General features: G+C 41.8%; 1 long non-coding RNA gene across 1 annotated transcript; it reads right to left on the reverse strand.

Annotated features, from left to right (window-relative positions):
- Window positions 1-16,760: 16,760 nt before the first annotated feature.
- On the reverse strand, window positions 16,761-24,904 carry LOC148185168 (uncharacterized). The gene is made up of 3 exons (XR_015773974.1): window positions 24,717-24,904; window positions 21,501-21,568; window positions 16,761-17,779 (listed from the first exon to the last, which is right to left on the reverse strand). It is a non-coding gene; the product is annotated as an uncharacterized LOC148185168 (long non-coding RNA).
- Between the last annotated feature and the right edge of the window lie 764 nt (window positions 24,905-25,668).

Genomic DNA, 25,668 nt, shown 5'->3' on the forward strand with positions numbered 1-25,668 from the left:
ATAATATTATGGTGATTTAAGGTTCACCCCATAAGGTGGAATATAGAGGAAAGAGGAGCAAGGCATAATTGCTAAGCAGTTGAAATACTTTGATGGTACAGGCCACACTGGAAGCTTTTTAGCTGGAAGGAAGAAAGAAGCAAACATTTCTTTTGATTTTTTTGCAGGAATGATTGAAGAATTATACTTTAATTAGGCTTAACTCATTTTTCTCAAGACTTTTCTCAACGACTGAATTCTGTTGGGTTCATATGCCCAGCTTTGAATGGGAATCATTTAGTGCAGTACCACAGAATGAATCTTCTTACACCAGTAACAGAAATCATAGAAAAAAGATTCTCACAAAGCAAAAAAAATATAGGTTATTCTTGACTTCCATATTAACATCCTCCTTCAGCAGCAAGAGTATGTTTGAATTCACATCAAAAAATTTCTTTATTTAAAAGCTAGATGTCCTCTCATGCTCCAGTTCTGAAAGCATTCTCTAGACACAGAGTTCATGGTGAAGGGTAGCCAGGGATGCCCAGAAGCATAAATCAGCCTAGACAATTCATCATCTGAATTCCCTTTGCCACTGGTGAGGTAAGGTACTTGTGATCACACTGTGAAGAAAAAGACCAGAGTTCATCAGTGGCCAAAGGTACATGGCAAACACCATCCAGGACTTTAAAACAACAGAAGGGCCTTCACAGACCATTACTCTCAGTGCCCCCACATTCAGGCTGCTCAATGTAAGAGTCTAATGTAGAAAGCCCCACTGCAGGGGCATCTAAGCTCAATGAGCAAAGAGTGATTCAGACTTCTAGTGAGCAGGAGCCACAATGCATCAAGCAGGCAGGACTGACTACTCTGCATGCCTGACTTCAGTACCAAGATGACTTTTCTTTCCACTGACTGCACAGGAAGCCAAGATCAAGCAATTTGCCAAGGTGTGCAGAATTGCTCACCAGTCTCTCAACCTGACACACTGTCCTTGCTCCTGTTTCATACTGGGCAACAGGAATACAGCTCCCAGTTTCCAGCTCCCAGCATCATTGCTGCTGTATGGAATATATAAATATATTCTTGTGTGGTGCTTTTCAACTGTACATCAAGAGATGACTTTGCAGGAACCCCCATTTTGGAGGCAAGGTGCTGACTGCTTTACTAGGGAGAGTAAGCAAAGAAGAACAAAGTTATATTTTAATGTAAAGCACATTAATTGTTGGACCACTTAATGTTGTCCAAGTTATGGACTAGTTTTCCAAGTGTTAATTTGGAGACTATTGATGATTTAATCTCCTGCAATGTATTTGAGTGTGCCAGTGATCTGGAGAATGTTTTCATGCAAGTGCCCAATCATCCACTTTCAGTCGCCAAAAAACCAGAATTAACTGAGAGGCAAATCAATTCAAGTGGAAGACCACAATCTTGGGAAAGAACTTGCATAAAAATTAATATTTTTGCAGATATTTTCTAGCATGTCTGCCTGAAATGGCCCATAGGCAATAATTCCTGAGGCGTACTGTTATTTTTCTTAGATAAAATGTTTATAGCCAAGTGGATATGAGAGACTCTGGAGAGTTGATGTTTTGTTTCATGCACTTTGGTCCTCTGTCCAGAGTATACTAATTTCTTTCCTCTCTTGAAATTAGAGGTAGTTTCCTACATCACAGTACTTGGATTCATACACAGCTAAACCTTTCTGTCTATCAGGGAATTCACATTCCAAGATTTCGGTGGATAACTGCATATGGAAAAACAACAGAGCAGTATATCACCTCACTGTATATATCCAGACCAAAACAATGAGACTTCTCAAGCACTCCACACTGTGTATAAAATAAAAGTCATTAAAGAATTTGTTTAGGAGTGTGTTAAGCATTTTCCAGGCAGGCGGAGAATAAATCCACTTTACCACTTCATGGCTTTACAAAGAAGCCCATCCATTAACATGGGAACCCTCTTGTTTGCATTTCTTAACAGCTGACATTTGTACCTTTCGAAGGAAAGTGAAGGGCATCTCATTGCCTCATTGTTTAAATCAGTGTGAAAATAATGGGGATGATAGGGAATTGGAGCTAATTTCCTTTGTCTCCTATTCAGCAGATAATGGTGGTATGTGTGGGATGCTAAAGGCCAGGCAGAGGAGGTGACCTGAAGATGACTTCATTCTTATGAGGTTTATCAAAGGCTCCTGTCAGTCAAATGCATGCTGAGAGATTGGGGACTGGCCATCTGGTCCAAAGTTAATCAAAGAGGAAAAAGGAAAGTGAGGAGGTGAAAAATCCCCCTGTCAGCTTTGTGGAAGGTGGAGGGAGAGGCAGACAGAAGAGGGAACTCTTGTGCTCCAGCAGCCAGATTTGATGGCTGCAGAGGAGGCACGTAGCAGAGTGGGGTGGAGGAGCAGCAGGGAAAGATACCGTTGTTTTGAAATTTCCCTGGGATAATCCCACACCAGCTTTAAGTGGCAAGCCTGAAGGTCACTGCTGCTGTTAGCCATGCAGAGCAGAGGCAGAATTGTTTCACTCGTCCTCAGAAAAAAATAAAAAAGGGGGAGTGACTGACTCACAGTAGGGAACCGGTGTAATATAAAGTGCAGGGTTTTCTGTCACAGAGCCAGACTTCCTTCCTCTTCCTTCTCTCCTTCCTTTTGCTTCTGGCGAGCAGGAACAAGAGGTACAGCCACCTTCACGTCCTGCAGATTCAACCATACCCAACCGCTCACCCTCTACCCTCTCCACCCACCGGGCTCAAAAACAGGTGTCCTGCAAGCACTACCCACATCCAAGAGATTGGCATAATGGCTTTTCTGTCAATACTGACCCACATACATTTTGCACTGTGAGTAAGCTAAGAGGGGAACAGAGCAGGGATTTACCAACAAATGACTTGGTTTATGCTGGGCATCACACAATACCTGTACGTGAAAGGGAAGGCACCAATCAGATAACTAAAATACTGTTTAAATGCGTGTGTGTGTGTTATGCAAAAACACATTTCTTCTCCAAAGATGCATTCTGAAGTAAAACACCAGAGTGTGACAGCCTGATTTCCATAACTAGCCCTGTTCAGCTGCTCAAATCAGCTAAATAGAGACATATTTTAAAAACTACAAGCCTCCAGATTGTGAATCCCTCCTTCATGCTGGCAAGTAGTCATGCTAATGAGTAGTCTCCTTGACTCCAGGGGAAAAACTCTTGCCAGCAAAGGTTTCACAATCCCAGCTCTAAACATTTCTAAAACGATTAACCAATGTGAACTAACTTAAAACAGAAAAAGAAAATTAAAAAAAAAAAAAAAAAAAAGAAATAGGGAAAGGGGTTTTTTAAGTGCTGCAGATTAAGGCTGAGCATTAAATGTGTCCATGGAATTAGCAGAGCAAGGCATGAATGCGCTTCCTGTAGTACACAAACGCACACACACTCACACACACACACATACACACACACTCTCCTCTGCCCAGGACAGAAACATCCTAAACCAACGAGAATGATAACAAAAGAGTTTGGCTGCCTCATATATCTGGGGGTGGGACTTGTTTCCCCATTAAGTTTCCATTCTGCATTTTCCTCAGGTCGAGGTCCAGTCAGGCCCCCATAGAGAGGAACATATGGAAAACAGTGGCAACGAGTTCTGCTCTACCTGCAGCTTTGCTGAGCTGAGTCTCCTCCAATGCCCTGTTTGGGAGCATCACTTTGCATGGCCAAGTGCTGCAAAATAGAGCTGAGAATAGTGAGAGTAGAATCAGACAGGACTTCCAAACCAAACTTACAAAGCATCTAACCCAAAGAACTGATGCTGAACAGAAAATTTCAGTTGAGGATATACAGCTCTGCCTGTACATACACAGTATAAACACAACTATACACTCACTGCTGGCTGCCCTCCTATTTTTATTGAGTTTTTAAAATAGCAAGCAACCTGCTGCACACTAGGCAGCCTGAAACAGGCACAGCTGAAAATGAACAAGAGTGGATAGATATAGGGACATCTAGAATTTTCTTGCTGCTAATGTCTGATGTGACCCTTTTGCATGGCAATAAAAGTCAGTGAACAATCTCATGGGTACCAAACATGCCCTCTGCTTTTACATACCCCAACTTGCACTTACTCTCTACTGGACTGCTTTACCTGAGCTGTGATGACTTCAAAAGAAGGGAGTTAATAGCACTAAGGGTTCTTTTTTTGGTTTTGTTTTTATCTACACAGCTCTAGATCTCAGAGAAATATGACTAAGGAAATGATCTTTCCCAACCCCTGGTAACAAAATGCAGCCATTTGGATCCCAACAAAAAAACAAGCATCAGCATGTCTGAAATTCTCTGCTGGCTATAATTAAAACTCACGAGCAAATACGACACAACTGTTTCTGTCTTTATGACATGAAACATGCAGACATTTAAAAATGGGCTGACAGAAAATTCAGCAAGGAAATTTCACCAGGAACCTTTTATCGTCTGGAAAAATTAGGTATTTTTATCAGGCAGCAAGCCATTATCATAACATTTATGATTCCCCTTGCCTGGTTCCTGCTAGATCTCACAGAAGGAAAAACTTAAGGCTTACCTGTGTCTGGCATGCATCCCTAGTCTAACACATTGGTTGAATACACAGGCATGAACATGCTGTCATCAGCATGTCCTCCTCCTTCTTGTGGGCTTGAAATAATTCAATATGCCAAATTAGACAATGCCCTAAATCAATCAGTAGCTCCATTTTCATCAGTGGCTGAGACTATTTCCAAAAGCAGGTAGGAGATTTAGCTACCTAGCCCTAAGCTAATGAAAGATTAGAGCTCACATCCCATTGAAAACATTGGGAACATCAAAGTGTGTTCTTTCCCCCACACTTTCCACAGCTCCCTTATTTCTAGTTAGAAATCACATAATTGCAAATTTCACAATGTTAAGTAATTTCTGAAGGACTTTTTCAACTTCTCTGTTATACTTCATGGTCAACAGCATGGATGCTGAACGTATGCTTTAATGATAGCCACAGCAATAATTTATACAGAAACAGTTTTCTTTCAAACACTTCAGAATAGTAAGACGTTGGGGGAGGGAAGTTATCAGCACTAATACAATTTATTAGACAAACCCTATGTGGATGCCATGGCAGGTCTGCTATCAAAGGCAGAAACCTTCAGGCTTTTTACATCCCATAATCCCAATGAAAGCCTGCTTTTGCAGATACCCTGCAGTTCATGAATCATTGGCTGTAGCATACAAAATCCCCTATTTAAGTAATTACTGTACAATAGACAAATCTGCACAGTGGCTGATGTTATATAAAATATTCCAAGGCAGTCTCAAAACTACAACATATAAAAAAAAAAATCTCAACTGGAAACAAATGTCTTTCAGTAAGTATATACTGTGAAATAGGGGATGCTGTGATTTAATCATACTGGGTCTCTCCTGAGGACTGGAAAATGTCTGGCAATAGGGGAACCCAAGTTAGTCATGGGCACTGAATAGCTCCTATCTCTAGACACTCTTCTTTATTTGTTTTAGCTTGGGCTTCAATACACCCTCAAGCGCCTGATTTTTACATAATTGGACGGTTCTATTATTGCCAACTTAGTTTTCAAACATCAAAGAATACAGAATCATCTCAAATCCTTGCATTGCCTGAATAACAGGCCTGGCTTCCTGGCTTCCATTTATTCAGTAGAATGAACAAAAGGCCCAGTATTTTTAGGAAGACACCAAACCTAAACTCTGGTCTCGGCTGTGCATTGCCTTGGTAATGGAGCTGGCTTCCACATCTTTGTCAGAATGAACAAAAAACCTGGTATGTTAGAAAGACAAGAAAATCTCACCAGAGTCTTATCTCTGATTTATCCCCACACTTGGAAAGTTCAGCTTCTACATTCAGCAACAAGGAAGATAGGTTTTCTTCCATGAGGAGCTCTTATTTGCCTAACTCTGGTTTCATGTGTGGACAAATTACTTCACCAAAGCTTGTACCCTTCAGCTAGTCTGTAAATTAGACTTGGAGTGACAAGCTGGTGGCATTTTGCCAAGCCACTTCCAGAGCACACCAGCAATGATCAGTCATACCCACATAATCAGAAAACAAACAAAAAAGGATAAAGGAGGGCAGAACTGTGCTACAATTTACAGAGCATGATGAATATGTTCAATTTGGATTAATTATAAAATATGTTCTTCATCTACTTACAATTTAAGATCTGGTGAATGGCACAGCAGAAAAAAAATCTGAACTGGAAAATTAGCACTACTTTAATTGCAAGACTACTGACTTTCCTTTTCCTTTCAAAAGAAGTACACAGTCTTTCTTCAGAGGAAGCCACGGCTTTAGAAATGTTGATCTGAATCAGACTTAGCATTTTCAGAAATCTCCTATACCTCCCACAATGTCCAAGGTTTATTACAAAATTTATTTTCTTGTTCTTGGTGCAAGAAATCCGCAGGACAGTTGGAATTCAATTTTCAAAAAGAAAAATTATAGTGGCCCATGAAACAGAAGGTCAATCAACGTTTTGGAAGTGCTTTATGAGCTGGAAATCTTTCTCTGAAGTATTTCACTACAGCCCAATAAAACATTACGTGCTGGCGGAATTTATCCTTTTCAAGTTGCAATGCTTTCTTTGCCAAAGAGTAAGTTTTGTTTAGGTCTAATTTGCTTTCAGTGCTCCTCCCAAAATCAATATAATCACTCCAGTGCAGTTTGACAGGTTCCTGAGATCGTGTAAATTAAGTGATGCACAGCAACCAAGGCACAAACACCAACCACACAGTGAAAACGTGGAGGGACAGCAATTACCAGCAAAAAAGCAGAGTCTGGCAAAGGCTGTCTGTGTTAGGTTTGTGTGGAGCTCCCAGGCAGGCTGTTAAATCGGGCGTAAGGTTTCGTTTGAAGGAAGGCAGAGCCACGATGCAGAAGACTTTTCTGGGTTAAGTTCTGCCTTTTTGCTACAAGCATCAATTACAAAGAGTGCAAGCGGTTTAAGACACAGCGAAGAGTTTGGCAGAAATTTGGACTGCTCTGTATGTGGGATGTTGTGATTCCTCCAGCTGCAATTCCCTGGGATGCATTTTACCTAGCCAACACCTGACAGGAAATATTTAGGAGGTTATAAGTCTTCTTTAGAAGAAAAGCACAGCAGAAAGAGGTCCAATATAACAACGAAAACATGAAAAAAATGCTTTCTCACAGTTTGTGTTCTAGGTGCCTGGCTGAAATCCTGGCTCCATAAAAAGTCTTTTGCTGTGCACTTCCAGGATGCCAGGTTTGTCAGCGTCTAGCTAGCTTTCATATATATTTGATCTACTATGTTGCCTAGCATCATAGTCAAAGAATTCAATAGTAGTTTCAATCTCAGTGCGAAGAAGGAACACGGTGCACACTGAAATGGTTTGCACAGCCCAGTGCACCTCAGGAGGCAGCCATTTTATACACAAAGAAGGTGTCCCCATCCTTGTCATTTATTGGATTTATTTGACAGAGGCAGGGAGGGAGAGCTTTGAGAGCATTTTTTGACACAGTTGATGCATCGATGCTGATCTTATTTTCCTCTAAAGGGTTTTATCAACTCAATGGATTACCAAGATTTGAGATTCAGGGATCACTTTGCTACAGCATGACAACTGATTTGTCTGCTGTAACAGAGACACAGTTGTACCATAAACTGATCCACAGTATCTAGTCAAACCTTTTCATACACACATAGGTTATTTGTAGGCCTTAATTTAAAGAACAGAACAAAATACCCAGCCTTATGAAAAAGGGTAGTTGTGCCTGTCATACAGATGTTTTGCTAAAAACAAAACCCTAACACAAAGAAAATCAGAGAGGTGGGAAAGAATGGGTACAGCCTATTCACTCCTACCATTTCATGTCAGTTTAACAAACCCATTGCTGTCAAAATTGCAGCAGTATCAACAGACAAGATAGTCAGGATCATCTTCTCATCATCTAAGCCCAAGAAACAGAAGCAAAAGTTTTCAAAGCTGACTTTTTTTTCCCAAGGCATGTGCAGTGTCTAGTATCAAGCTTTTCCTGTGTTCCTGGTCAAACTATCAATGTGAATGAGCACTGGAGCAAGTGTCCATCCTGGCAGGGTATATGAACTCATAGAACCATGACTGAGATTAGAACATAGCTTCCAGAAAAAAACTGGCATTAATCTGTGTCTTTTTTCTTGTACTTCCTGTTAGTCCTCACCCTTCCAAAATGAAAAGATCATCAGAAAAAAGTAGTATAAGGTGAAAGAAAAAAATCCCCATGGTTCTGATAATCATTTGGAATATTCTATATAGCCACCAAACTCAGGCAGGGATCTTTGATCTATTGTGCTGTATTATGCCACTTCAAGAAAATGAGATGGGAAGGTAAATATACAAAGTAGGATTTAGCAAGGTGGTGGGTGAAGTGGGACAAAAACCCCTTTTTATGGTTGTCAGGAAAAAGGAGGGTGACATTCTTGCAGAGTTAGAAGGAGGTCAATAAATCATCATCCTTATCTTGCAAACAGAGCCTGTGACTTCAAAAATTAGCTCATTTATTCTGCACAATTAAATTTATTGAAGTGTGACAGAAAAAGTTTAGCAGTCGCTGATGCAGAAAGGCAGCAACAACGGAGGCAGGCAACCGACTGAATGACACAATTAGTTGATTTTCATTTTATTTATCAATATAATTATTGAATTGTATTCATCTTATTTCACAGATTTTTACCATTATTAGAACCCAGGCCTCAAGGGAAAGAATTAGTTCAAATTTTCAGTCTAACTTAATGTGATTATCAAGCTGGTAATAAAAGAAAAGTTCTATAAAGTGCTACACATTCCTGTATTCAATGTCACCCCACCATCCAGCTCTGGAATCCAGAAACCTTTCAAGTAAAAGCAGTAAATTGAATGAGAACTGTGAATATCCTGCATTCCCCATGTGGCAACTGAACCTCTGTTTGTGGGATTCCATCTTGATGTGACCTTAAAGGAGCCAAGATTCTATCTGAGTTTTATACTCAGGTATATGTTTCTTTCTTTAAAAAAAACCAAACTCCAAACAAACAAGTCCTCCATATAAATAAACCAACCAAAAAAATAAACCCAAACCCAACACCCCCCCCCAAAAAAAAAACCTCCCATTGCATCGTCTTTGACCCCACCCCATGACAAGGTTCAGTAAACTTATTTGTAAATGCTGTGAAAACAGTGCAGGAATATTAGAGGAAGACTGCCATGCCAGAAGAACAGTGAATATGGTTCATATTCAAAATTACCACACTGGCCATTTTGATGCACACTGAAAAAATATAATTCCAAAACTTCTAACAATTTTTTTTTAAACAAAATACAGAAAAAAAATTTACAAATTAGAGAGGTTAGCAAAAGTTATTTTTCTTCTTGTCCAGTCCAGTTTAGAAGCATCAAGACTACCCTAAGTTGACCTGGCTCACTTCTTGGTACTCCTTCCTGTCAATCACAACGTCTGCCTTGATTTTAAACTTGTAAGAGACAGAATGAGAAAGGCTGGACCTGACTCGTGCACGTATTGCACACTTGCTTTCTACATACATAAGGAATCAGGCATATGTTCAGCAGTAAGCTATATAATAATTCATGTCCTTTCTCACAGGTTCAGGAAATTAGACCACATGCTATTGCAAGTGTCTAAGTTTTCCAATGTTTTGAAAGATTATTTCCATTGCAACTAGCTTATTCAGTTCTACCCTCCACTTACCATTCCATAAAAATTAATTTATTTGCTTTGAGAAAAAGACATACGGGCCATTTTTTTTCTAAATGTTGGTCAGAGTGTGATGGAGCATTGCCTAAAGCATTAAAAAATGGAAAGGGTCCAACATAATTCTATAGCAATAATTAATAAGAATGAATATTATTACTTATGATCAATGAGTGATTTTGGGTGTTAAAAGACTTCCAGAATTTCCACTGACTTAAACAATATGTTCCAGTTACTATGATCTTGATGTCTGTGTAAGCTCAGACTATATTTTGGGAATTTAGTGTACTGACTTCAGAAATGAGCAGGACGAGAAGTTTATGTCTGTAAAACATATAAATTATTAGTGCTAATAAACTGGATCTCACTGGGACTATTAGACTTAAATTTGACATGCATTATCTAAAGAAAAAGGGATCAAAAGAAAGAAAACCGTATATTGCACATTTTCCTTTCTGTGTTCCTTTGGGGCAAAGCCTGGAAAGTTGCCTTTCCATTTATGAAGAATTATATGCCCCACTGGGACTTGGAGTTGATGGAAAGCATTCCATAGCAGCAGCATGCAGTGAGCTGCCTACCTCCAGAGATGCAGGAGCAGCAGATGAAGCTTCTCTTCAGCACTAGGAAAGATATAACAAAGGGACAGGAGGCTACAAATAGGAATCAAAGAACAGGAGATAGTGTTAATGGTTTGATTGACTGAAGATATTTCCGCTGTGGTCAAGACAAGCAGAATTTTCACTGCTTTTTCTTGTATTTGGCATAAATAGAGGAGAAGAGGATACCTTCAAGTATTAACTTCCTACAATCTCTGCAGAATTTGGCAAGGCTCTCATCAGCTGGGAGGAGCAGCTTATGAGCACAGGAAATGGGCTTCTGGACCTGAGGGAGTATTCAGCAGTTCAGTAACTACTATGTCAGACTTCTGTGGTACTTTTCATTCTAATAACCTCAAATTACCTCGCAATGAAAGAGCTTTCTTATGTTATGAGATCCCAATTCAGCAGGTAAACCTCCCTTCTTCAGAACCCCTCCAAAGAGAGGCTTTTGAAAAAAAAGCAATTGGATTTTACTAGAAAATAAATGAGAATTCTTAATTTCTCACAGAATTATCAAGGCTAGAAGAGACCTTGAACATCATTTGGTCCAACCATCAACCCAGCACCACCACAGTTACCCCTAAACCCTATCCCCACCTGCCACAAGTCTCTCCTACACTTACAGAGATGTGACCCCACCACTTCCCTGGGCAACTTTATTCAGGGCTTAGCCAATCTTATAATTTTTTTTTTTTTATTTTTAATACCTAGTTGGGATCTCCCCTGGTGCAATTTAAGGCCATCTCCTCTTGTCCTTTCTCTTGATACATGGCAGAAGAGATGATCCCCGCCTCACTACACCCTCCTTTAGGCAGAGAGTAATGATGTCCCACCCGAGCCTCCTTTTCTCCAGGCTGCCTCACTCAGTCCTCAAAAGACAGATTTTTCTAGACCCTTCACCAGCTTTGTTGCCCTGCTTTGTACAAGCTCCAGACCCTCAATGTCCTTTTTGAAGTGAGGTTCCCAGAACTGAACGCAGATTTTGAGACATGGCCTCACCAGTGCTGAGTACAGGGGGACAGTCACTGCCCTGCTCCTGCTGCCCACACTGTTCCTGATACAGGCCAGGATGCCATTGGCCTTTTGGCCACCTGGGCACAGACTGTGTCATGTTTAGTAGCTGTCAACCAGCACCTCAAAGTCCCTTTCTGCTTTGGGCAGAGTGACAGCTCTCAAGCCCAAAGCCTGTAGTGCTGACTTGGGTTCTTGAGAGTCGGGTGCAGGACCCTGCACTTTGCTTTATTGAAGGTCTCACAGCTGGCCCCAGTCCCAAGATCCAGTTCATCAAGGCCTCTCTGTACAGCCTTCCCACCCCTTCAGCAAACCTTCAGTCCTGCCTAACTTGATGTCTGCAAATTAACCAGGTATATACTCAGCCCCCTTGTCCAAATCATCAATAAAGATGTTAAACAGGACCAGCCCTAACATTGAGTCCTGTGGAACACCACTGGCAACCTGTTGCCAAATGGATTTAGTTCCATTCCTGGCCCACTCTCTGGGCCAGGCCATCCAGCCAGTTTTTCACAAATTGGACTGACTAGGTCAAACATAATCACCATAAAATGGATAACAAAAATCCATTTCCCCCTGCCCACTGCATCCTTGCAGGGGTACCTTCCATTCCGGTTTAATTCAACTCAGTCAATCTTTGGACCAGACCAGGCCATGCATAACCAATCCTGCTCCTCATGAAACTGCTTGTTCCCATCCTAAAGATACTTAATTATGAATCTACTTCTTGCTTTTATTCATTATATTCCAGCCTGCCCCCTGGAAGCCTTTTTTACTAAGCAGTTGCTCCTTCCTGTCTGCCATACCCTACCTCTTCTATGAATTCATCTCCTCCTTGACACTTCATGGATAAAAAGGTAGAATGAACCATCTTCCTCTTACAAGGGCTGCAGCTGAGTCAACTACATCTATCACAAAGAAATCTAAACTCTAAACTGAGTAAATAAAACAGACAGTGTCAGTTGAAACTTGGCATTATACTAAATCTTCAGCTGAGGAACAGGAGCCAGGAAAAGGAAACATCTTAGATAATAAAGATTAGTGTGAGGCTTCTGACTTCCTAGGTGCCTTGCCCAATTCTCAAACCTGGCTGGCTTATATGTCATGCCATAAAAATTTAGATGAGTCTATTTTAAAGTCTTCCATGTCCTGGAAATGCTCAGAGGACTTACCCACTCACCATTCACAGGAATGTTGTTCCTGTGCATATACACAGCATTTGGCTTAATTAATTTGATGTACAACATTGCGTCTTAAAAATGTCAAAAGCCTAGAGGATGCTTTTCTCCACCCTCAGTAGTCAACAATGCTATGTTTTTCTCTTTATTTCTCAAAATAAAAACTTCACCAGGCCAGTTTTGTTCAGGGATTAATTTTATTTTTGACTGATTTCACAACCTTCCCAGTTTAACCCTGTGAACTGCTGTATAACCATCAGGCCTTTGAGCTGACTTTTCATTCCAAATCAATGTTTTCTAAATAATTATTTACCCATGAACAGGTCATAGAGGCCCTATGGCAATGTTTTCCTCCCCCTTCCATATGCAGAATCATTACTCAAAAGGGCAATGTGCCTCAGGTTTCCAGACTGCTCACCAATTCATCTTTTCTTTAAGCCACATTATGCATGAGCATTCATGTGCAGCACCAAATCTGGAGAATGCCTGTCCAATTCTTCAGAGAAAACAAATTAATTGAATACCATCAGAGAGAACAAAGTGCAGAGGCACCCTGAGTGTGTGAAGTTCCTGAACCCCTCCTAAGCTTTTCAACTAACAGGGGCTCAGGCAATAGTAAACAGCAGTTCTGAAAACCATGTGGAGCAGTACCACAAAATCTCATTTTTCTATATACAAGTTTTCTTATCCAAAAAGTGAAGATTTACCAGCCAGCCTGAAACATTCAGCATTCCAGTGCTACAGGAGGCTGCCAGCGGGAATTGTTCCAGACCTGAAACTGGGCAAAGCAGGATGAAAAGGGAGAGGATCACAGAGGTGAGTCCACGGCATGAAGAAGTGTAGTCAGAGTTGCACAGTGTTTTAGGGTAAAGGAATCCACTCTTCCACATGGTTTCTGCTGGATTGAGTAACAGCTCCACTTGGACCTGCCCTGAATTCAAACAAAAACCAAAATTCCCTTACAAGAAAGCTGAAGTGCTACAAAAGATGGCTCAGTTCTGTCAACTCCATCTTCCCCACCAGTGTTCTGCCCACCAAGTTATTTTCAGTATCTCTCAAATTATAAATAGCTCAGCATGACAGATCTGACCTTCACCTAGGCTGAGTTTAGTTGGTAAAGGGGCAGGCTGCTGCTCCTTCAAAGCTGGTAACCTGGACATGGCAGTGGGCTGTATGTGTAGGGGACTATAATTGGAGCTGACACATGTTAGAGTGAACAGGTATCAGGGCCAAGACCTGAGTTCATGACTCTTCTCCTTGGCTCTGATGAGACTCTGCAGAGTAGGACATGCTCAGGGCTTGTGCCACACCACTTACACAAAATTTCACGATGAACAAGACAGATGGTTATGGCTAAAAGTCAGATCCTGAAGGAAATGGGGAATAAACTGTGGAAAATGGAATGCTGAAATTCTCTGGGGGAAGTGGTGTTTTGTCCTGTGCCTAGCTGTAAACAACATAAATCAACAGAGATCAAAGAAAATGTTCCTTCTCCCTAGTTCTCAAAACCTTTGAACAGTACAAGACCCACCAGTCTAAGGTTAAATGAAAGGAGTGATTAGAGTGAGGGAGTAGGTCAGTACATGGATTTTAGAAGAGGAAATGCTGTATTTAACAGCTATTACTTGCCTTTATACCATGTAAGATGCCAGAACATCAGGGCTTCCTCTGCATCTCAGTCACCAGAAGTGGGTGGTCAGCAGAGCACCCTGCTGCTGAGCAAAGAGATCACCAACATGACAAGAGTCAAGCTCTCCACAGCAGTGTGTGATGGGAAGGCATGGCATAAGTGGAAAGCTGTCCAATCTGGTTATAAGGATATTTATTTTTCCCCTGGGGACAACTAGAGTTGCCCAGAGATCGTGCAGCCTCCTTGGAGGTTTTCAAGTCCCACTTAGATAAAGCAGCCTGGTCTCATCTTATGGCAGGTCCTGTCTAGAGCAGGATGTTGGACTGGAGACCTCCTGGGATGTTTTCCAGCCTATCTTGTGATCATACTTTCTCTGATATTGTTTGCATTTTAATTGAACCTCTATCAGAAAAGAAGACACTCTATAATCGGTTGCAGGGACTCTATCTCAGTATTGGAATATTTGGGGTCTCCTGCCCTTTGTAATGACCAACTAAGTACCACTACAATTACATTACAATTGAGATTACACCTAGTTGTTTAATACTTCCATTTTAATATCCAATTTTGACTTCAGTGTGTCAACAAGCCAGTACTTTTCAGCACAGAAAGTTTGCATGCTGTACGTACTACATATAGTATGGTGTTTTGATATAGTGACCCATAATAGGAAAAAATACACATGCACAGGAAATTAATCTTCATCTCCTGGAGCTGTTCAAACATCCAAGGTTCCATCAGACTCTTCCAGCTTAGCGCCATCTTCCTTTGCATTTCTAGGGGATGAGAACATAAGGAAATGCCATTCCTTTTACAGCTATATCGTGCTATTACTCCAACTACTTCTGAGATATTGGTACTGTTTGTTCTCCTAGCAGCAACTTTGAGCTACTCAAACAGTCACATATTGCTCAGAGAAAATACAGAAGAAAAACAAGCTGAAATTTTGGTGGAGACCTTAATTATGAACACATAAGGATAAGTACATTTTTCTTCATTAAGTCCAGAATGTCCAGCCTGTACAACACAGCAAGAATTTCTAACCCTTCTCAAGTAATGTCATTGATGCCAGATATTTAGTGCAATGATTTCAGCAGTGAATGTCAAATATCTCTCAAATATTTGCATGCTTCTTAGCTCCTAAACTGACAAGCTTTAATTTAAGCAGATATAAGTGAAATCTGCCACAGCACATGTTGGCTAAGATATTTAAATTACATAGGCCACAATGAGAAAGACACAGAGCACATGCAATCCTCATTAGAATCAGTGTGGCAGGGGCTCTACTCATTAGAGTTATTTAAACAATAAATTAATTAAAAACTCCTCAAAAAGCCCAAGTATAAAACTATTCAAGATGTGTGGGAAAAATGCCACAGTCTTGCAATCTGCTCTTCCTGGAAAAAATGGCAGTCCTCTCTTTTCATTTCTCTTTCTCCTACAGATCTCATGTGGAGTATATAATCCATAACCAAGCAAATGGGGCGACAGAAAGTGTGAGAACATTAATTCCTGCATCATACCTTTCTGGAAGCTCAACTGACCCCAGTAGCTAGGCAGTGGCAAACTGAACTGGGGGGGCTCCTCAAGTTGCTAAAAGAATTTCCAGCATGAGTCCTTAATATGTCATACCTCCCTCAGTCCATTCTTTTGTCTTTAGCCCATCCTTTAGGGATACAGTAAGCTTCATAGGACAGTCACTATGTCCTTTTAAGTTTACTTTTCTCAAGAAAGCACTACATGCCAGCCTGTATCTTTCTATCTTCTCTCCCTCACCACAGACTTTTGAGCCTGTTGGCACATTTCAAGCCAGTTACTACAGGGCAAGAAGATAAAAGATGAAATTCTCCAAATTGTATGAAAGTAAGAAGGGAGGAATAAAATTGTAGTTCTTTTAACAAAAGAGACCTCTAAGAACTCTTTCACCATATTTTTAGTTACCAGAGAATCACCAAAGGCAGGCACTATGAGGAGTTTCCCAGTTGCAGTCAAACCTTGGAACAGAGCTCATATGTTCTTAGACACAGGTTAATCCAGTGACAAGATCCAAAGCCATAGAAATCCAGGCTTCTCATTAATTCCAGCTACCAGACCCTAATTCTAGGCCTGATTTTGCATAGAACTAATTGTTATCTCCACCTGTCTGTTCAAGTCCTTGGAGGACAAAGGACTGGATCTAAACCTGCAGTTAGGTGCTCGCAGTGCCACTTGGATAGGTGGAGAGGCCTGATAGCAAAGGATCTTCTGTCCCTCCTCTAACCACTCAGTTCTCCTCCAGAGCAGCTACTGAGGCACCTTTAATTCTTCTGCAGACTGTGTCTAGAAATATAAATGTTTTGGTACATTTGGCCAAACATCTTGGAGCCATCCTACCCCAGAAGGCATTTTCCGACTTATGAACTAGGTCCTCCAGTGCTGACATTTACTCAGCACTCAGCTGATGGAGAGGAGAAAGTTCTATTGAATCTGTCCTGTTAGACGGCCAGCAGCAGCTCAGTTCCCAGAGTTGCGCAAGAGTGCACAGAGGGAGCTCTCCTTTTGGGATCTGGTCACTTTCTGCCCCAGGTGCCTCCATCCCAGGTAGCATTCAGAATTATTCTCTCAGGCTGAAGCCAAGGGAACTGGGAATAACAGATGATGATGATGACGACTAACTACAGACATCCTGTTAATGCCCTGCTGAGATGATCAGCCAATAAATTTCCATCCAAAGATAAGTTTCTAAGAAAATGGAACATGCCAACCTCTCTCCACTGATGGAAGAGGCAACCTAAAGCATTAAACTTCTCTCTCTTACACAGGTACCTTTACAATCTTCCCTTCAGATTCCAAAATATACCATTCAATCCTTTAAACTTGAAACAATTTTATTTTTAATAAATAATCCAGAAATAACTTGTTAGATCCAGCTGGGGTACATTTCAGACTCTATAAATAATGTTCACATATTTTCATTATAAATTTAGTGCAGAATTTCAAGTCTTACATTTTAGATGCCAAATGATTTTAGTAGAAAGCTTTTTAGATAATAGGATCTTTCTTGTACTATGCGTTCATAAATTTCCTTCAGTGATAGGGGTGAGTTGAAAGATCAGTTCAACACTGCTGATTAGTTTCTTAATTAAGTTATTGTGTTCAAAGAGGGATAAATAAATACTGGTCACAATTTAAAGGGAAGCAAAAGCGGGCCACAGAACTTGAAAAGGCTGCCCAATGAAATAAAAACAACAAAATGTTGCATTTTTCTCTCTGGAGAAATGCTTTTGCAAGTGGCTGGTGTGAATTTTCTCCCTCTCAAGAAGTGGACTGGAAACGTTGCACTGAGCTATCATGAAAAAGGGGTCAATCAGGGGTGTTTTGTAAGGTGGGGAACGAGATTTACAGCAACATAATCAGTTGGCCAGTTCATCATTACACACTACACATGTCCTAAATTAGGAGAGCATGAAGCGGGTGGATACATTATGCTGTTTCACGGGAAGCAATTTGAGCGAGTTGTTCTTGTTCCAGTTCTTTGAGACTCAACAACACATCTCCTAGGAATCTGTAAATCATCAGCAGGTGATATTGTTGGCTGTCACAGCACAGACAGGCAGAGCCAGTTACAACTTTTACCAGGCTTTTTTTCTGTTCTCGTTCTTAAAATTCTTCTTTCCAGGAAGCTGCGAAGCAAACCACAAAACAATCAGTAAAATAAGACAGCACAAAACAAAATTCCAGAGATAAGAGACATGCTGATAATTTAGTCTTTGACATCTGTTCAGGAGCATTGCTGAGTTAAATATCAGTCCTTTAACAGATTAATATACATATGCCTGCTCACTCTCTCTGTTCACCTATGTAGCCTCTGTCAGTGCACTGTCTGAATGCCCCAGGAAACATCAGTGAATGCACCTTCACAGGACCTTTTTAGGGTATCAAAATAGAGAGATTAACAAACTTCTCTGAGGACAGATGTAAAATATATGGCAGAGAAAGGCCCTCAGAATTCTGGTTCCACATAACCATAGCAGAAGCATCTATGCTATAAGGGTCCCCCATCTATCTGGTACATAAAAGGTTGCTCCTGATTGCTTCTGTGGCCACTGAGGAGGAAACAAGATTTACATCAAAACTGTGTTGGACATGAGGGGAATCTTCCACCTGCAGAGAAATGAGATACTGGGAGAGGATATTCACAACACTTGTGACTTGTCCTTCAAATAGGTTTTTGAAAAAGGGCTGATAAATAATCCTCAGGAATGGGTTTTTTAAAAGATGTAATTGCCCTGCTGTGTTCTACGCTTTGGACATGGGTATTACCTATTTTGTTTTGCTGTCTTTAGCTTTGCAAGTAGCGGTGACATTTATTATCACCATGGTAAAAAAGAAATGGGTTTAAGTCTACTGTGCCAGAAGATATACAAAATTATATATATCTCATGAAGGTATTAGAATGAACCAAGAAGCTACAGAGGACTACAGAGGACTACAGAGGACTACAGAGGACTACAGAGGACTACAGAGGACAGGCTCTCTCAGCAATGCTGAAGAACAGTCAGTGGGGCATGAGGGAACATATCCATATAAAGAGACTAGGGCTCTGACGTGAGCTATAGGGAGTATGTAAGGTGTGCTGAAAAATAAAGTAACTTTCATGAATTCTCACAGCAGCTGATCAGTCAAGAATCTATGAGATGGAAAAGCAAATGAAACGACCACATCTGCAGGAAGATGAGATATTATGGGTCCAATCCAACCCTATTTTCAACTCAACAGAGCACTTCCATCTGACTTCAGGAGCTTGGACTTGGCTTCCCCTTTAGGAAAAGTGACCCAAACTTCGTACTTTATAAAGGGCTGAATTCCTAGGGAATGCCAAGAAATTTAGCACCCTCCAATGGAGTCTCTTGTTACAGCATACTTGCGTGGGATTTCTGAACATCTGGGAGCCCATCCTGCCCCAAAGTCATGGACTGCACAGATCCAGCCAGAGGGCTCTCAACTGTCTTTATGTGCACTCAGCAACTCTCAGTGCCCAAGCATTAAAATGCAGGTATCACATTTCTGAGCCGGGCTTTCCAGTCAAAAATATATCTGTGCATAACCCAGTCATCATTTTGCAATGCATCTTCCTCCCCTTGCTTGTTTGAATGGGGTTTGCCTCTGCCCTCTTTATAGAGATAAAATAATTGAAACAGTTGACATAAAGCATGTGTTCTGAATTATTTATGTGTTTTCCAGGGGATTAAAAAAAAAAGAAACCCTAAGAAAAAATAAAGAGAACAAAAATACCAAGCATACCTGCCTATCTATGCAGCAGAAATGGAGAGGAGCTGGGAACAAATACAGCCCATTTCAAAACTATGGTTTGCATTCTGTGAGGAAAATATCTGTTACATCATATATGGCTCTGCGAGTTTTCTATGGATTAAGCAAACACCACCATATGCTGCAGGTCAAAAAAAAAAGACAAAACCCTGTGCATGTGCAGAGATACAGATATCTGTCTCCTTCTGCCATTTCTAACAGTATGTAGAGCTAGAGTTCATAGCAGGATCTGGCACTGAGGAACCAACATGTGCATCTGAATGTGGCCCTGCAGAGTTAGATACATTTGTTCGTATGCTTATACTGCATCATGGCTGGAATATGCAGCTCATTTCTTCTTTTTTGGCTAAGCTGGGGAAGGCTCAAGTCATGAAGCCCTGGCAGCATAGCACCCATCAGGGCATTCTCAACAAAAGCCTCAAATTCCTCTGAGTAGCCAAGCTGCAGGTATATACCTGAGAGTTTCCACAGCCCAGCTCACTATGTTACAGGATCACAGATGTGATAACTTGATCTTCAATACACTCTAGGGAGAAATCTAAGTCAAAAGCTTTTCAGAGATATAGGCCTCACTTTTCTATTCATGAGACAGACCATTTTTATGTGGCCATGGTATGTTGCATTTATCTGAAGATTATGTTCAGCTGTTGCCTTTCCAAACCTTTTGATACAGTGCCTGTATACGTTCACTTGCCTGTCAAGGATAAAATGAATACAGGGAATCTTGGAAAGACATCAAGCAGAGAGAAACCTAGATCACAATAACATGATATCAAGTGTAGATAGCAATCCAAACTTATCGAGGGCCTGGGGTTTAGTTGGCCCCTCTCTGTCCACAAAATCAATGCTTACAAAAAACCCTCTAAAATTTTACACATAAACTTCTGTGATATTGGCCATTCAGGAACTCATGCTGGTTTTGGTAAGTGCTGGGAAAACTGGGCTTTTTGGCATAGAGCTATTACTTTTGCCTCTGGGAAGCAAAGAAAACAGATGAGTAACTACAGCTCAAGAGACAGATTTACATGGCCCATGTAAATAAAAAATTTGGCCAGGCTTCTTTTATTTCCAGTTGTTTCATCTTTATAATATCTTTTCAGCTTTACATTAAAGATGGTTCTTATCACAGAATTCAGCCTCAAATCCAAGGCTAGATGTGGAATATCCTTTACCTAGATGAACCCTTTTTAACCCCATGTCTACCCTTTACAGGACTTAAGCTTTGGTTCAGAACTAGCCACAATTTCCAAGATGCCCTCTTTTAACAAAATTTTAATCTTTTCCTAAGTTTGCTGGCCATAAAGCATTTCTCAGTTTCAGTATATCCTGGCTTCCCACAGGTGTCCTTTGGTCACTTCTGGAGATCCTATCCTAAGTTGGTATACACTGTTCAGGAAACAAAGGCAAATATTTGCTGTCTAGTGTCTAGACATGACCTTGTAAGCCTCTTGTAGGCCACCTCCTTGCCCTTCTCCCTCTAAGGCCAGAAACATGTTGCTACAGACTTTTGGTACTCGAGGCTGGAATCAGGCATTGGAGTGATGAGGGAAACACGCAACAACACAACTGCTCTCTGCTCACAGGGTGAGTGCTACAGGGGGGTCTGTAGGCATCTCTGTCCCTACCTTGACAAACATTGCTGCCTGGTTAACGAAACCACTTGCAGATCTCCCCTCTACTCACATGACAAACAAATCCAGACCCATGCCTCAAAGCCTCTATGCCTTAGGATCCCCTTCCTCTTTTAACAAAGACAATTTCAAAATCCAGTAGCTTGAAAACTTCCAGCATTCAGCACAAATTGCTTTAAATCCCAGTGGAAAACAGATTCTTCCATTTCAATAACACAGAGTTTTCTTAGAGAACTGGAAATTCAGAGGAGACTGAACCACAGTTCCTGCCAAGCCTCAGCTGCACACTACAGCAGCTGGGGCAATGAGTATTTATTTTTTCCCACAGTGGTGGAATTGAGACATCTCTCATGTAAATATGTTTCCCCATGTTTTAAATGATGGCTGCTAAAGACTGTCTCCCACACTTCAAGAAGCTGAGTGCACATCTTTGTCTACTCACCTACTCTGGAAAACTTGGATCAGGTCACATACCTCCAACAACGTCTTAGTTTGGAAACCCCTGCTGGCCTATAAAACACAAAACATTCTCCTAAGGTGATGGAAAGGAGAACCTCAGTAAAACATTATAGATGGGAAAACACTTATTCTGTTCAATTAGCACCTGGCATCCTCCTCACTAGTTTCAGTCATCCTCACACCTAAGCCCACACAACCATCCATTGCTCTCTCAAAGACCTTCTCCACAGCCTGCTAGGGGCTTATGCTAAATACTGTTCTAGCCTCAGTCCCATCCAACCAGCAATGCCTTTAACACTTTGCTGACTAGCAATCTGCAGGAAAAGCAGGATTATTCTTTCTCACCCTCAGCCCAGCAAGAATTATCCTTCTTAGTCACCCGAGTCCAATATCATACAATGTCTCAGGTCTTCCTTACAGGCAGTGGTTGCTATTGCAGCCCTACAGGAACCAAATGTGTTTCCTTTCTTCTTAGGGGAAAATGCCAGCACCATGAAGAGCCTGCCTTCTCAAAATACTCAGGAGTCAGCACAGTAGTCAGCAAGAGCCAGAAGTTTTCTACCGAGCCCCAGATCCAGGACTGCCATTAGGATTTAACAGTGCCAACACAGGAAGATGTGGTCAAAGAAATCCAGCTGCTGCCAAACTGGTTGCAGTCACAACTGCATCTGAAGCTGGCCAGCACTCTGAGGTGGTCTTCTCACACATTTTCCTTAATGTGAGCAGCCAAAGCATGCCAAAGGGGTTAGGATCTGCACAGATGTGAGTTCAGGCAACTGAAAACAAAGAGAACAGAAAAAAGCCCCAACAGTCCTCACCACTCCTTCCCCACCTCATCTTCCCAGCTGTTATGTATTCACATGCTAAGGAGCTCCCAAAACTTACCCTAAGTCCAGCAGTTTTCAATGCTCAGCTCCAAGTCCTGAATCATTCCTGCCAGCTCCCAAGAGATGCCAATTGGGGATGTCATGGCCCAGTGCCACACTCGGGAGTTTCCCAAAAGCTCTGCTCCAGTTTTGGGGGTATGTGTCAGATAGAGCATGATGCCCTACACTGTCCTCTGTAAAAGCTCTCCTCCCTTTCCAAGAGGCTTCTGAAAAGGGGTAGTTTTCCCCTCTCTTCAGAACTGAAGCAGGCAGAATAAAACACCTGGCTGTTAACCTACAGCCTTCTTAACAAAACAGAACATGCACTAGCAGAATAACAAAATACCTACCTCCCTTTATGGCAAATTACACAGCTTTGTCTGGCCTATTTTTCTACTCTAAAACCATCCCAAGAATGAAAGCAGTAAGTGGACGCCATCAGGGGACCGGGAACAAGTATTCTGATACTTCTGATACAAGTTCCACCATAAAGCACTTGTGTAGCCACAGATACACATGCATGACGAGGACACAGAAAATCTCACAGGGAAATCAACCACTTTCTCATCAGAGAAACAGAGAAGGACTTAAATGTTGTCCCATCAATAAGGGTAGTGGCCACCCAGTGAGCAGTAAGAAGAAAACTAAATATTGAGTTGCTGCTCAGAAATTGAGCCCAGCCCATGCTGTGCACAAAATAAGGCAGAAATGAAAGGGAAGAAAATAGCAGAAACATATGTAATTAAATGCTATGACAGAAAGACATTCCCACAGGGACTAACAGAAGATACCAGGGGTAGCTGGAGTTCTGCCACTGGCTGAGTTGAAATTGTCAAGCATGTGCATGTATGAGTGTGTCTGTATGTGTGTATTCCGGCTGTGCATGTGGGATTGCTCCATGCACAGATCATCTACATAAAATCAGTAGCCCAGTCCCTTGAGAGAATGCTGGAGGGATGAGAACTGAGGCTAGAAGGACAAGTGTCAGAGGTCCATCAACAAAAAGCTATGCAGAAGAACAGAATGGTTCCTTATACTGTTCATATACGTATATAATTCCCACTACTGAGGAATTTGCGTGAGTAGCGGGGCAATTACAGTCAAGATGCAATTTACCTACTAGGAAACAACAGCCTTGCCTTTGCAACTCTGAGGGCTTCTTTTAATTAATTTCTTTTCTAATGTGCATGCATTCAGCTTCAGCGTGAGCAATGGCTGGAGTAGGAGAAATTCTCTTCTAGTAGAGGAGGTAGGAAGTAAGGCACCTACCCATCATTTAGGCCTCTCTCCAGAATGCTGTTTGCCTGCAGATCATTGATCAAAATGATAGTTTTTAATCATAGATCAAAAAGCTGTTGTTCCAATTCTAGGACAGCGTAGAGAGTGAGGCAAGGCCTGGGTGGAGATGGAAAAAATGACAGCAGGCAGCAGATGGGAAGTGGAGGTAGCCCAGGGAAGAGAGGCAGTGGAAAATTATGTTAGTAGGTAGCAGCTGGGATGAGAGGGGAAGTGGTCAGTTTAAGGGGAGAAGAAAAGACAGAGCTGTACTGCTGTTCATTCTGGTCACTTTACTGCAAAGTAAAAAAAAGGAGCCTGGAAAAGGAAAACCAGAAGGCGGACTTTAGCTTCTCTGGTTTCTGGCAACCTTCTGGAAGCCTTGTTCTGATCATTAAAATAATGACCAGTCTACAGTATAGCAAGGGAGAAGGGCACCAGCCACCTCTCTTCCAAAACTGACCCAAGCTGCCAGAAATGTTCCCACTGGTTTGGGCCTAAGGGTGCCAGTAAGCAGATTGCTAATCTCTAACACATGCCTTGTCTCAGCAGTCGCAGCGGGGTGAGGCACAAGAGTTTTAATTTCTGCTTTACATCCTTCCCGCTAACGCCCAGCGTGCCTCTCCCTTCACCACATGGCTTTGCGACCTCTGCTTCTACTATTTTCCACCTGCTTTTTCCAAAAGTAAGCCTCAGGGCCAGGGAAGGTGGCGAAGCACTGTGCAGGAGCAAAACCCAAACACGGCTACTTAAAGAAAATATTATTTTTCAACTTAAGGCTTTTAAATTTTTTCCCCCCCAGTTTATTTTTAGAACAATGGTAAAACATACAAATCCTGGAGGCCTCAAGCACTTTCCTGCTGTGCTATTGATTTAATTTATTTCTTTAATTTGTTAAAACCTCACCAAAAAAAATGTTATTCTTCGGAGACTTTGCTAGCCCAAGTTTTGCATATATTATTTGCTGCAAAAGATTAATGAGGTAGCAGAGGCATTTTTTAATGGATTCCCTTGGTTTTCTCTCACTCTCCATCACTTTTTCTCTTTTCTCAACTCACACGGCAGCGCAGGTCCACGAGTCTGCTAAGAGCTCTCCGCAGGCAGGATACCGGCTATGGGAAGAAAGTAATGAAGTAAAAAAGTCTCTTTCACAACTCCTGCCCTTCTCTTTTCCCCGCTCAGAGATCCCGTGCTAGCCAGAGCGCTGCCCCAGCCTCCGGCGGATCCGACGCCTCCACAGCCGCGTCCTCTGCGGGGCTCGGAGGGAGGGGACGGAGCCCGACAGCCCGGCTTTACAGGAAGGCTGCGAAAGTGACAGCAGCTAATCCTACGCATAGTTCAGAGGTGCCGTCAGCGAGCCCGGCCATGCACAGGGGCCCTTCTCTTGGCTCACTGAGGAATCTGCTGACACTCCCAGAGACTCTTGGGGAGCACTTTGGATCCTGGCCCCAGAAGCCTTCCCATCGACCTGCTTCTCTTACGAGAATTGAGCAATGCCTGAAGTGTGGCAGCAGCACAGGCTTCCGTGGTGGTGGCTAAGAATCAGAGCTGTTTCTCTTTCTTCATCCAGAATAACCAGGCTATTTGTCAAGAAGACACACTATGCTTAGAGGTGTCTAAATATTTTCTCTTCTCGCAGCCCACGCTCGGCCTCTATTCCACACAGCACAGATTTTGCCTAACAGGAGGTGAAGTGGAGAGAGACAAGAGGAAAACAATAAATGAGGGAGCACAGGGAGAGTGGGTTAAGATACTGGGGTCAGGGCAGAGAGATATAGCAGGTTCCTTGTGTTAGCTTCAGAGACAGGGTATGTCTGTGATGGGGCAAAGGTGTGTGATAGGGAAAAGAAGTCACAACACCCTGCTGCAGAAGTAAGGAGAAGAAAGGTCAAAGTCTCTTGAAAAGCAGCCAACAGAGACCTCCTCTCTTTCTTTGCATGCAAAGCTGATTTTTAACCTGAATAGACCAAAAAGAAATGGCAAGCAGCCACTCTTCTAGCTTGCCTCCCT

Source organism: Pseudopodoces humilis, chromosome 1 (assembly GCF_049639895.1).
Source record: "Pseudopodoces humilis isolate 2021_Gansu_Grassland_sample_001 chromosome 1, ASM4963989v1, whole genome shotgun sequence".
NCBI lineage: Eukaryota > Metazoa > Chordata > Aves > Passeriformes > Paridae > Pseudopodoces > Pseudopodoces humilis.